At 44.4% G+C, this 10,356-nt stretch overlaps 1 pseudogene; it reads left to right on the forward strand.

Annotated features, from left to right (window-relative positions):
• The first annotated feature begins 1,595 nt into the window (after nucleotides 1-1,595).
• LOC120843888 lies at nucleotides 1,596-3,270 on the forward strand (annotated as a pseudogene).
• The last annotated feature ends 7,086 nt before the right edge of the window (nucleotides 3,271-10,356 follow it).

The following is a 10,356-nucleotide window of genomic DNA, read 5'->3' on the forward strand; positions in this document are numbered from 1 at the left end:
AGTCGCTTGGCGCATTCGACATACTGAAAGCCGAGACAAGTAAAGGACAAACACAACGTCGCTATCCAGCAAACCGCCCCAGGTCACAAGCATACTAGTAGCCCTTCCCTTGGCAAATAGCACGCGCTCGCCGGGCGGATTCTTGTGCCGCTGGTAAATATGGAGCCGGTAGAGCGCTCGGCGAGCGGCCGTGTTTTCAGACCACGATATTCGTAGCGGGAGCTCGCGCTGCTACTTCGATGCATGCTCTGAAGCGCGCGCCCGTAGCAGTACAGAGCCTCTGAAAACGATCTACTAAAATTCTAGCTCCAACCGATCCGTGGGAAAGTGGCGGAGCGCGTCGAGCGAGCCACAGAAGTTCTCTCTGCCTTTTTCGGAGTAGTTTATTCGGAAATCACTCACAACATTTCAGTTTAAATATTTCTGTTGGCGATGTTGTGGCAGTCACGAAACTGATTGTGCCAGTGCCACATCGCAATAGAAAGTTACGTGGACCTCTGAGGGATGCGGTACTGTTACAAGCCCCGTTAGGAGCATCAAAAGTAGGCGATCCGATACAACGCGGTGCCGTCGCACAACCACGAAGACGAGTCCAAGTGCGAAACAAGCGCTCGCGATTTGCCAGGGAAAGGGGCTAAAGGTCAGAGCATAGCTTAGCAAGCTTACGGCAAGAGTAACACTTCGTTCTGAACAAAGAAAAGAGTTGCGCTCACCGGCCGTTTGAAGTTTTCGTAGCCCTCTCGCTGCCAGCCAACGGTCAATGACTAGACGCGGCGTCTCCGAGATTCGGAGTTGGCTAAGCATCTGGAGGAGTGTAGAAACTGCACAACGGATTGGTCTGGAACGGATGTAGTTGTTAAGGAAAGGAACGATGTTAAAAGGGTGGTAAGAGAAACAATTAGGATTAGATCGTCGGGAAATTGCATTAGTCAACCTTCCATGCAAATAGGGAACCGCTGCAAGCAATTTCTACAATTTTAAGCTTTTTTTTTTTTTTTTTTTTTTTTTTTATTAGTCATTTTGAAAGGCTTTGTTGGTGTGTATTGTCTGTGGTGTGTACCGGTGTGTATTGTCTGTTTTCTACAAGTTTGGAGGTGACCAGTTTTGAGTGGGATGTTGTTGTTGGCTGTTGTCCTGTTTATTGTGAGGACACAAAAGAGTTGCTTGGGGCTTTGTGAGGCATATCTTCTGCTAGAACCTTTTCACTTGGAAACGTTGGGAGTGTCCGCTTCTTTTGTGATATAGTGGAACCTGTAAAGTCACGGTGCGAAGGACAAGTCGAGACAAGTCGTATGTGATTGGTTGTTGACGACGAAAACGAACTATATAAGAGGAAGTTTTTGAAATAAACGTGTAGCTGAGTTTGAGACCTGTCTGTTTTTTCTCTTTCTTCTGCTCTTCAAAAAAAAAAACCCAGTCTCAGGGTAAACGACGAAATGGTTGACTTCCACCAGCTAGCCTGTACTTTGACTCTTTTCTCGCTAATCGTACCTGAAGCAGGCTTTTTACCATTTTCTTTTACCGGTTCTTTCGAACCAACGTTTTCGTCGTCGCCGGCCTTTCTAATCAGCCAAGCGTATGTGGCACTGGACAAGATGGGACGTCGGATGGCGGAGTTGGAAGCCGACGTGGCGTTCTTCGGGATGTGTCTGCGGAAAAAGTATGTGGACCCGCTATTCTTCAAACAACTGGCCGCCTCCGGGATACCGTGGAAGGACAAGAAGAAGGTCATCAAAGCCTACAGGTCTGGAACAGGTCAACGGGTTCAAGACATCCGCAGCGCCTGTGACAGACTCTGGAATCTTCTTCTCGGAAAGAACTTCAGGAGGCATGGAGACTACCATCTTTGGAGCGCCGTCATGAGGACACATTTCGACCGTGCGTGGTATGTTAAAAGGAGGCATGTTTTGGACAGTTTCAAGTTGTGGAACTCTCGGGGGACAGAGGTAAATAAGTGTGTACAGGGGACGGGAAATTGTAAACAACAGCATTGTATAATTAACCCGGAAAATGTAGTGGTGTCAGAGAAATAGGAGGAGTTCTTGGGTAGAGGTCCGAAGTACTGTGTAAACGTTAAGCCGTCTAGACTCGACGTGTTTTCTGACATACAGTCAATCGCCAGGGTTGTGGATAGTGAGGAGAAGTTTGCGTTTGTCGAAGATGCTGTAAGGCGCATGGAAAAATTAATGGGAAACGCGTATCCCATCGATAGGAGGAATTTCAAGGATGTGAGAGCGGTGAAACAAGAGTTAGAAAGGAGTTCGTTAAAACTGTTGCAGACAGATAAAACAGGAAGGTTTGCAGTTTTGCCTGTACAGGCCTTCCAGAAGAAGTCGGAGGAAGCGTTGGGATCATTGTTTAATGAATGGAAGGGCAATATCGGGAAGCTGAGGAAAAGCATTTGCAAGGTTTTTCAGGAGGAAAGCATGGAAGAGGTAGCGAAAAGCGTTTTGAAACCGTTACGCTCAGCGCTCACCCTTAAGTTCTTTTTGAAGGATCACAAGATTGAAATCCCCCTTCGTACCGTTGTTAACGAGAATGGGACGTGGCAGAAGGTGGTCTCATGCTTCTTACAGCGGGGTTTGAAGTTAGCTAATTTGGAGAAGTCAATTGCCTTAAAGAACTCTAGTGAGTTGATTGAAGTAATGGAAAAGTTTCACGGAAGGAAGTGCGCGGTATTCTCCATGGACATCAAGGACCTATATTACTCTTTAGAGAAAAGCAGACTAATGAATAGAGTGAGGATCGCCTTGGAAGGGAACCTTATTAAGTTTCAATCAGGAACAGGAATAGCGGTGGATAGTTTTCTTTCGGTGCTAGACCTTTATTTACAGTCAACGGTATTGGAATACGAAGGTCGCAATTTTGTGCAAAAAGAGGGAGTTTGTATAAGTTCGTCTGTAGCGCCTTTGTTAGCGGAAATGTACTTAAACACGGTGGACCAGCAAGTGTATGACAAGGTAGAGGAGTTGTCTCCAAAGTGTTTTGTGAAAAGATTTGTGGATGATATCTTAGTTTGCTCTGTTCAGGAAGGATTGGACCAAGTTTTAGACCAAGTAGTAAGGTCATCGGCGCCAGAGTTGAGATTCACGTTAGAGAGGCCAAGGGGCGAGGTCCTGCAATTTCTCGACCTGCGTTTGCATTTGGAACGAGGTCTTTGTTGGGAGTATGGGAAGGAAAACCCAAAACCGGTTCTGTCAAAGAATAGCTGTCACTCGAAAAATGTAAAAGCCGGGGTAGTCAGATCTTTGATTAGTAATGCTTTGGTGAGATCATGCATGCATTTCGGACCGGAGGCACTAAAAAACCAGTGGGAAAGACTGGTAATGGCAGGATATGGGGAAGAGTACATCAAAAGGCAGATTGCCCTACAGTGCAGGGAAAAAAAGGGGAAGACGCAAGAAATCAGGAATAGGTACGCTGTGGTTCCGTATTTTCACGAGGTGTCCCACAATCTTAGAGCATTTGCAAAAAAATATGGCGTGGATGTCGTATTCAGCACGGATTTTAGGTTAGATAGATTGACACCTTTTGAAACGGCTCAGAGGGGCTGTCAGAAGGCGCATAGGGAAAAGTCGGTGCCGTGTAGCGTAGGCGTGGTGTATGAGGTTCCTTTGGCGTGTGGTTTTAAGTATGTAGGCCAAACCTCTCGGTGTTTAAACGATCGTTTAGCAGAACACAAAAGGAATGTTAAAAATAATGTAGCGGATTCGGAGTTGGCTAAGCATCTGGAGGAGTGTAGAAACTGCACAACGGATTGGTCTGGAACGGATGTAGTTGTTAAGGAAAGGAACGATGTTAAAAGGGTGGTAAGAGAAACAATTAGGATTAGATCGTCGGGAAATTGCATTAGTCAACCTTCCATGCAATTAGGGAACCGCTGCAAGCAATTTCTACAATTTTAAGTTTTTTTTTTTTTTTTTTTTTGAAAGGCTTTGTTGGTGTGTATTGTCTGTGGTGTGTACCGGTGTGTATTGTCTGTTTTCTACAAGTTTGGAGGTGACCAGTTTTGAGTGGGATGTTGTTGTTGGCTGTTGTCCTGTTTATTGTGAGGACACAAAAGAGTTGCTTGGGGCTTTGTGAGGCATATCTTCTGCTAGAACCTTTTCACTTGGAAACGTTGGGAGTGTCCGCTTCTTTTGTGATATAGTGGAACCTGTAAAGTCACGGTGCGAAGGACAAGTCGAGACAAGTCGTATGTGATTGGTTGTTGACGACGAAAACGAACTATATAAGAGGAAGTTTTTGAAATAAACGTGTAGCTGAGTTTGAGACCTGTCTGTTTTTTCTCTTTCTTCTGCTCTTCAAAAAAAAAACCCCAGTCTCAGGGTAAACGACGAAATGGTTGACTTCCACCAGCTAGCCTGTACTTTGACTCTTGTCTCCGAGATACCGTTTGACACACTTGAACAAGGTACTAGTAAGAAACGCCCATTATTAAGGTTCTGAAAAGTAAAAAATAAGCGGCGAACGCCGGCACAAGACGACGACACCCGACGACTCGCCTCCGCAAGTTGCGCCTCCGAGAGCAAAGTTATGGACGCCCATTCAAAACAAGATATGAGCGGAGAGATTTTGGGCGATAGCTAGCGCCATCTGCCATAGGCACCCTGTTTCGGTTTCGGTTTCAAAACCGAAAAAGATAAAATCGCTTTATCTGATACAAATAGTACTTAAAACCACTAAAATCATCGGAACCTGAATTTGAAAGGTAGATTGGAGATAATGCTGCCTATCGCTTTGATACAAAATCTTTTTTTTTGTTCCAAATGAATTTTGAACATATTTATTTTTGCACGTGATTAGGGATGCCGCTTACCACCCTAGGTTCGATTTCGAAAGGTTGCGATATTTTCGACCTGAACTGATGCTGGAATTCGAAAGGTTTCTATATTTTCGACCGTACGGAGTTTTGAAATCGAAAAATTCGAAACTTTCCTAAATCGCGGGGTTTCGAAATCGAAAAATTCGAAGCTTTCACAGTTTCTAAAAGTTGGGGTCGATTATTTCGAATTTTTGTTTACTTGAGGCTCGATAAATTTGAAGATTTCGAACTTCTCTAATTTTAAATTCCAGAGAATCGAACGTTTCGAATTGCTTTAGATGTAAAATCGAAAAATCGAGGGTTTCGAATTTTTAAAGACAAAGGTCGATAAATTCGAAGATTTCGAATTTTCTTTCTACATAAAGTTCGAAAAGGTCAAAGGTTTCGATTCTCTTTCAGGGATAAATTAAAAAAAAAATCTTTGAAGGTTTTAAATTTTTTTTATGTCCAAGTGCTCAAAGTTCGAAGTCGGGTTTTCATGTTCCGCCACCAGTTTCAGTTTCAAATAACGTTTTCACGCCACGCTGGTTTTCACGAAATCAGGTTTAGAAAAGTTCGGGTGTGATATTTAGACTGCGCGAAGTTGGTCAGGCAATTAAATGAGACGACGAGTGTCCGGGATGTGCTGGAATATGTGCCAGTGCAGAGTGACGTGTGACAATAGATCAGTAATTGTGACCGACGGCCCGGGGTGGTCATTAACGTGCATCACGAAGTAGCGATCCTACGAACGCACTGTTTAACGATACTCATCCAGTTCGAAACGGCCGGGGGCAGGCAGGTGGTTGAGGCTCACAAAAACCTTGAAGTGATCTGGCAAACTGCCCCCCTACCTCCTTGCACGCTGGTAGTAATCCGATCGAACGCCGCCCGAGTGACGCTGGCATATAGTAAGTTTAGTTTGTACATGATGCAAAATCCTGAGACTGGGAATGAAATTTTGAAGAAAAAGTGTAAGAAGGCAGAAAGAAGGGGACAGGACAACGCCTCAAACTCAGCTCTGGGAATGAAATTTGAAAGAAAAAGTGTAAGAAGACAGAAAAAAAGGGGACAGGACAACGTCTCAAACTCAACTCAGCTGAAAACTCAGCTCAGGACAACGTCTCAAACTCAACTCAGCTGAGTTTGAGACGTTGTCCTGTTCCTTTTTTTTCTTTCTTCTTACACTATTTCTTGCGACTTTCATTCCCAGTCTCGGGATTTTGCATCATGATCAACATACGCCAGCTCGCCTGCATCGTGACAATTTTTTTGTTTGTAATTGCTTTGGAGGTTTATTTTCCGGGGCGAAAGAAACGCCGAGCCAAAAGCACAGAAGCTGATGCAACTTGAGGTCGAGGAGCGTTCTACAATACCAGTGGCGTCGGAAGAGAAAAAACGGGGGGGGGGGGGGGGGGGGGGGACTCCAGTACCTCCCCCCCCCCTTCCAGATATTTCGGACTGTTAAAGAAAACAATACAGGGAAAGAGGGCATGGTCTAGCTTATTTTTATCTGAAATTATTTATGCATATGTATAGCTACTGTCGCTCTTCACTGCATAAAAGACCGCGTAGATGGTCATTGTTAGAAACTCGTTGTCAGAAGGCACTACTCGTCACATGCTCGGTGGCTCGGAAGTTCAGAGCTATGTATTTTCGACCTAAATAACTGTGCCATTGGTAAAAAATAATCAATAAATAAACATAACAATAAATGCAAAAATAAAAAGCTGGAGAGAAAAAAGAACTATCAAGAACCAGCCGGAAGTGTTGCATTCTTGCATATTCAGAGGCCCAGAACTATGAAACAAGTTTCTCCCACCAAAATGTGTACATGCCAAAAGAAACACGTCCCAGAAACGAAAATTGAGAAAAAAAATGTTTTTTTTTTATGACGTGCTGAACTTGAACAATTTTAGAAATCTTCCCCATGAGTTAATTTGTTCCTCAACGGGGGAAAAAAAAAGAAATACATTATTTTGTAATCTGCAGATGGTAATGATATGTACTGTCTCTGGTGTTAATTTAACTGCGATACCTCAAAGAATGTAGGCGAAAAAAATTACCAAGTTTAGGGCATAATTGCCCGTAGGTACATGTTTGGATATTTCTGCGAAACTCGTCTTGAACAACAATAATCATATCTTAGGACGACACTTACCTAGGCTATACATAGATCATTCTTAAAAAGTTTAACATCTCTACCATAAATAGCTTCGGCTATAGCGCGCTTCAAATATGGCACGAACGACAATTGTCAAAACCCCGTCGTCCTTCCTCGCTCCTTCGGGAATCTATTTCTTTAAAACCAAGCATGCCAGATGATTTAAATAAACGGCATTGTCCTTCGCAAGGAATGCGGCACCGCATGTAAAATTGCGAGAAAAAAATATTACGAATGCTTGAATCCAAATGAAACCGCCCACCGGTCTTTCGAAGTTCCACGAACTTCGAACTTTTACCCTAAAAGCTCGAAGTTCGTCAAACCTTTGACTTTTCAGGAATCAAAAGTTCGACAATTTTTGAATTTTGTAGATTAATAAGTTCGAAAATTTTCGAATTTCTTAGCGTAGGAAGTTTGAAAGTTCGAAAAGCTTCGAACTTTTTAGTGCAAGAAGGTCGAAAGTTCGAAAATCATCGATTTTTTAGTCTATCAAGTTCGAAAGTTCGACAAGCACCGAATTTTGCCGGGTAATAAGTTCGAAATTTCGGAAAGCGTCGAACTTCTTAGTTTAATAAGTTCGAAAATCGACTTCCGTCGAAATATTCGAAATGGAAAGTTCGAAAATTCGAAATCTTTTGAACCACTTCAATCGATCATCGAAACTTCGGTCGAAAAAAGTTCGCGGCATACCTACACGGGATTAAATATAAAGATGGACGACTTTATTTCACAGTATGATTGAATTTGTTTATGTGCCTAAATCTTGTCACTTTACCTGTTGATATTTCACGCACATTTTACGCCATATCGAAATAAAAGGGCACGGCGAGATTGGTGCGTTTTCCACCCATCGGAGATAACACGCCAGCTCGTTGTCCTTTCTGAGCATTGCACGGCGATCCGGTACGCAAACAGTTAGAAAGCAGTCCGCCAGTGCCATAGCCAGGAAATGTTTTCAGGGGATGCTTTCCTTTGCCCAGACCATTCAAAAGTAGAAAAAAAAAATCAAGAAAGAGGAAAAGAAATCCCGCAAACACAACTTTAGTTGCTATATTTCTGTTTCTCAGAAGACAGGAATTCAACGTTTTTTTCGTCCCTCCGATCTTTAAAGAGGGGAACTTTACTGTGAAACAACGAAAACACGCAATCATAAAATATAATAATGCGCTTTGAACAAAAAAAGTCTAGACAGGCTCATAAAATATTCCGGTGCGTTCACTTCTCTGCGGAACACTGGGGTATCCAATGACTGAAAACTACGTAAGAGTGCCAAAGAATAGCGAAGTTTAGAATACGATTACACATAAAAACTCCAATGCGCACCGACCGGGGTAACGAGCAAGTGAAACGTCACGCTCATTGTTCCTGCGCACATTTTTCAGAAATGATCGTGTTGTGGTCATGTTTCGGGTTTTTTCCGTTCTTCGTTGTCGTTTTACGAGAAAGTGGAAGAGAAAAGTACCAGTTTCTATTGTTTTGTGGGGTCTAAACATTTAGTGGAAGCCGCGGTCGGTCGATCGAAAGCAGCGAGAGGACCCTTTCGGAGCTGTCTTGGATGTTCCCGTGAATGTTCAAAAGCGCAACCCCTATACTCCGTTCACCCTTAGCTGAGACTAGAGGCTCCGCCTTCAGCGCGAGCTTTCTGCCCTTGCTGGCACAAGTCTGAACGCGCAGGCGCGCGCAAACAAAGCACAGCGGAAGCCAGCGAGCTCGTGCTGAAGGCGGAGCTTCTGGTCTGTGCTAAGAACGGAGCAGCAAGCGCTCCGGGGACGTTGAAGCTCTCAGGTATGGCTTCCGTCTTCGGAGTCTCGAGACCGAACGTTCCGCCTCAGCGACGCTAACGGGCATGGTGGCCAGGATTTGCAGCAGGCGGTTGACATTAGAATACGAGACCTGGGGACCAAGGCAAGTTGTCTCTACCGGTGACACGCGCTAAGCGGTGCGGTCCCTTCACATCTGTGTCCAAACCAGAACTTCCTCAGACAGTTTGTTTAATGAAACGAATGCTCCGCACAGGCTGGTGATTGGCCCAACCCGAGGATTGCGACATTGCAACCGACGTCGTTGGCCATGACATTGCTCTCGCCTAGGGCGGACGATGCTGCCTGACGTGAATGTGCCGATTCTGTTGGAGACGTTGATGGCACGCTTGAAGTTGTAGGTAAATAATCACTCTTTAAAAAAGCGTCAAGCGACAGCTTTGGCTATTGAATTAATTTTTGAGAGTCTATATACGTAAAGGAACTTCCACGACTCACGTGTTGAACGCAAGATTATAAACATTACCCACTGCAGCGATTAAAGAAGTAACCTCGGTACGCTTTGAAACCAAAAGAATTATGAGCATTCCAAAGTGCTTCTACGGTGCATATGCTGCCGCTTTTCTCTCCCGCTTCTTTTTTTTTTTTTTTTTCTTTTTTACATTTTTGTATGCCCCCCAAACAAATGAAAGACGGGACAAAAAAAAAAAAAGAAAGAAAGCTAAGTTGTTTGTCATTTTGTCGTCCTGTTTGTAGGGTTGTAGGGTTTGCAAAGTCAAAGTATTGCTATTTTGAAATTTTGTTTCGCTGCCCTGATAGTGGCGTGGAGTCCTTGAGGCTCAAAGAGTAGGGGAACTTTAGTCAAGCCGCCTGCATTCTCCGAGGCGAGGCCAGCGTCCTTCGAGGTTAGGATTTCGCGGCTTATGTGACGTCAGGAGCGGAGTCATCCCCACCTGCGAGCCCGAAGAAAGGCTTAGGTTGCTAATAACACTGTCGAGTTTGGCGAGAGCTCTTCGGAAAGCCGGAGCCGGACTTCTATTTCTCACGCTCACGCAGTCCACGGACAGTGTTGTCATCTTCGTTTTGCTTTGGAATGTTCCGGCCCCTCGCCGTAGTGGGTTGTCGAACAGAAAGAGAAGCACATAGGACTTTTAATGCCTTCACAAAACAAGAAAAAAAAAAAAGAAGCTGACAATGGAAAAGGGAAAGGGGAGAAAGAGGAAAACCATGCAATTTCGAAGGTGTTTCGACCCTTGAACACGACCTGGCTACGCCACTGTCTGGTTTATCAGCGCGGCCAACCAGCGCACCCCGACAAGCTGCCACCTTGAGCATGCGTGTCTTCGCGGCAACCGCGTCGTATTTACACGTACCGTATGTCGGATTCCCAGTCGGTACCTTTTCGTTCCCGTGGTTTGGACCCGCTTCAAAACAACGATTCGGGGTAGTGGTTAGCAGACCGAAAACAAACAAATGTTGGGGGATAACGAATGCAGACCAGCATTTATTTTCTCCAAAATCTCGCACAAATGTGACAAAACACAAATCACACTATCGGGTTTGTCGAAACTAGCTGCTTGGCAGATTTTCCGGAGTGGTGTCAAGCGACTCTTGTGATACCGCCGGAA

Source organism: Ixodes scapularis, unplaced genomic scaffold, assembly GCF_016920785.2.
Source record: "Ixodes scapularis isolate PalLabHiFi unplaced genomic scaffold, ASM1692078v2 PGA_scaffold12__126_contigs__length_90152505, whole genome shotgun sequence".
NCBI lineage: Eukaryota > Metazoa > Arthropoda > Arachnida > Ixodida > Ixodidae > Ixodes > Ixodes scapularis.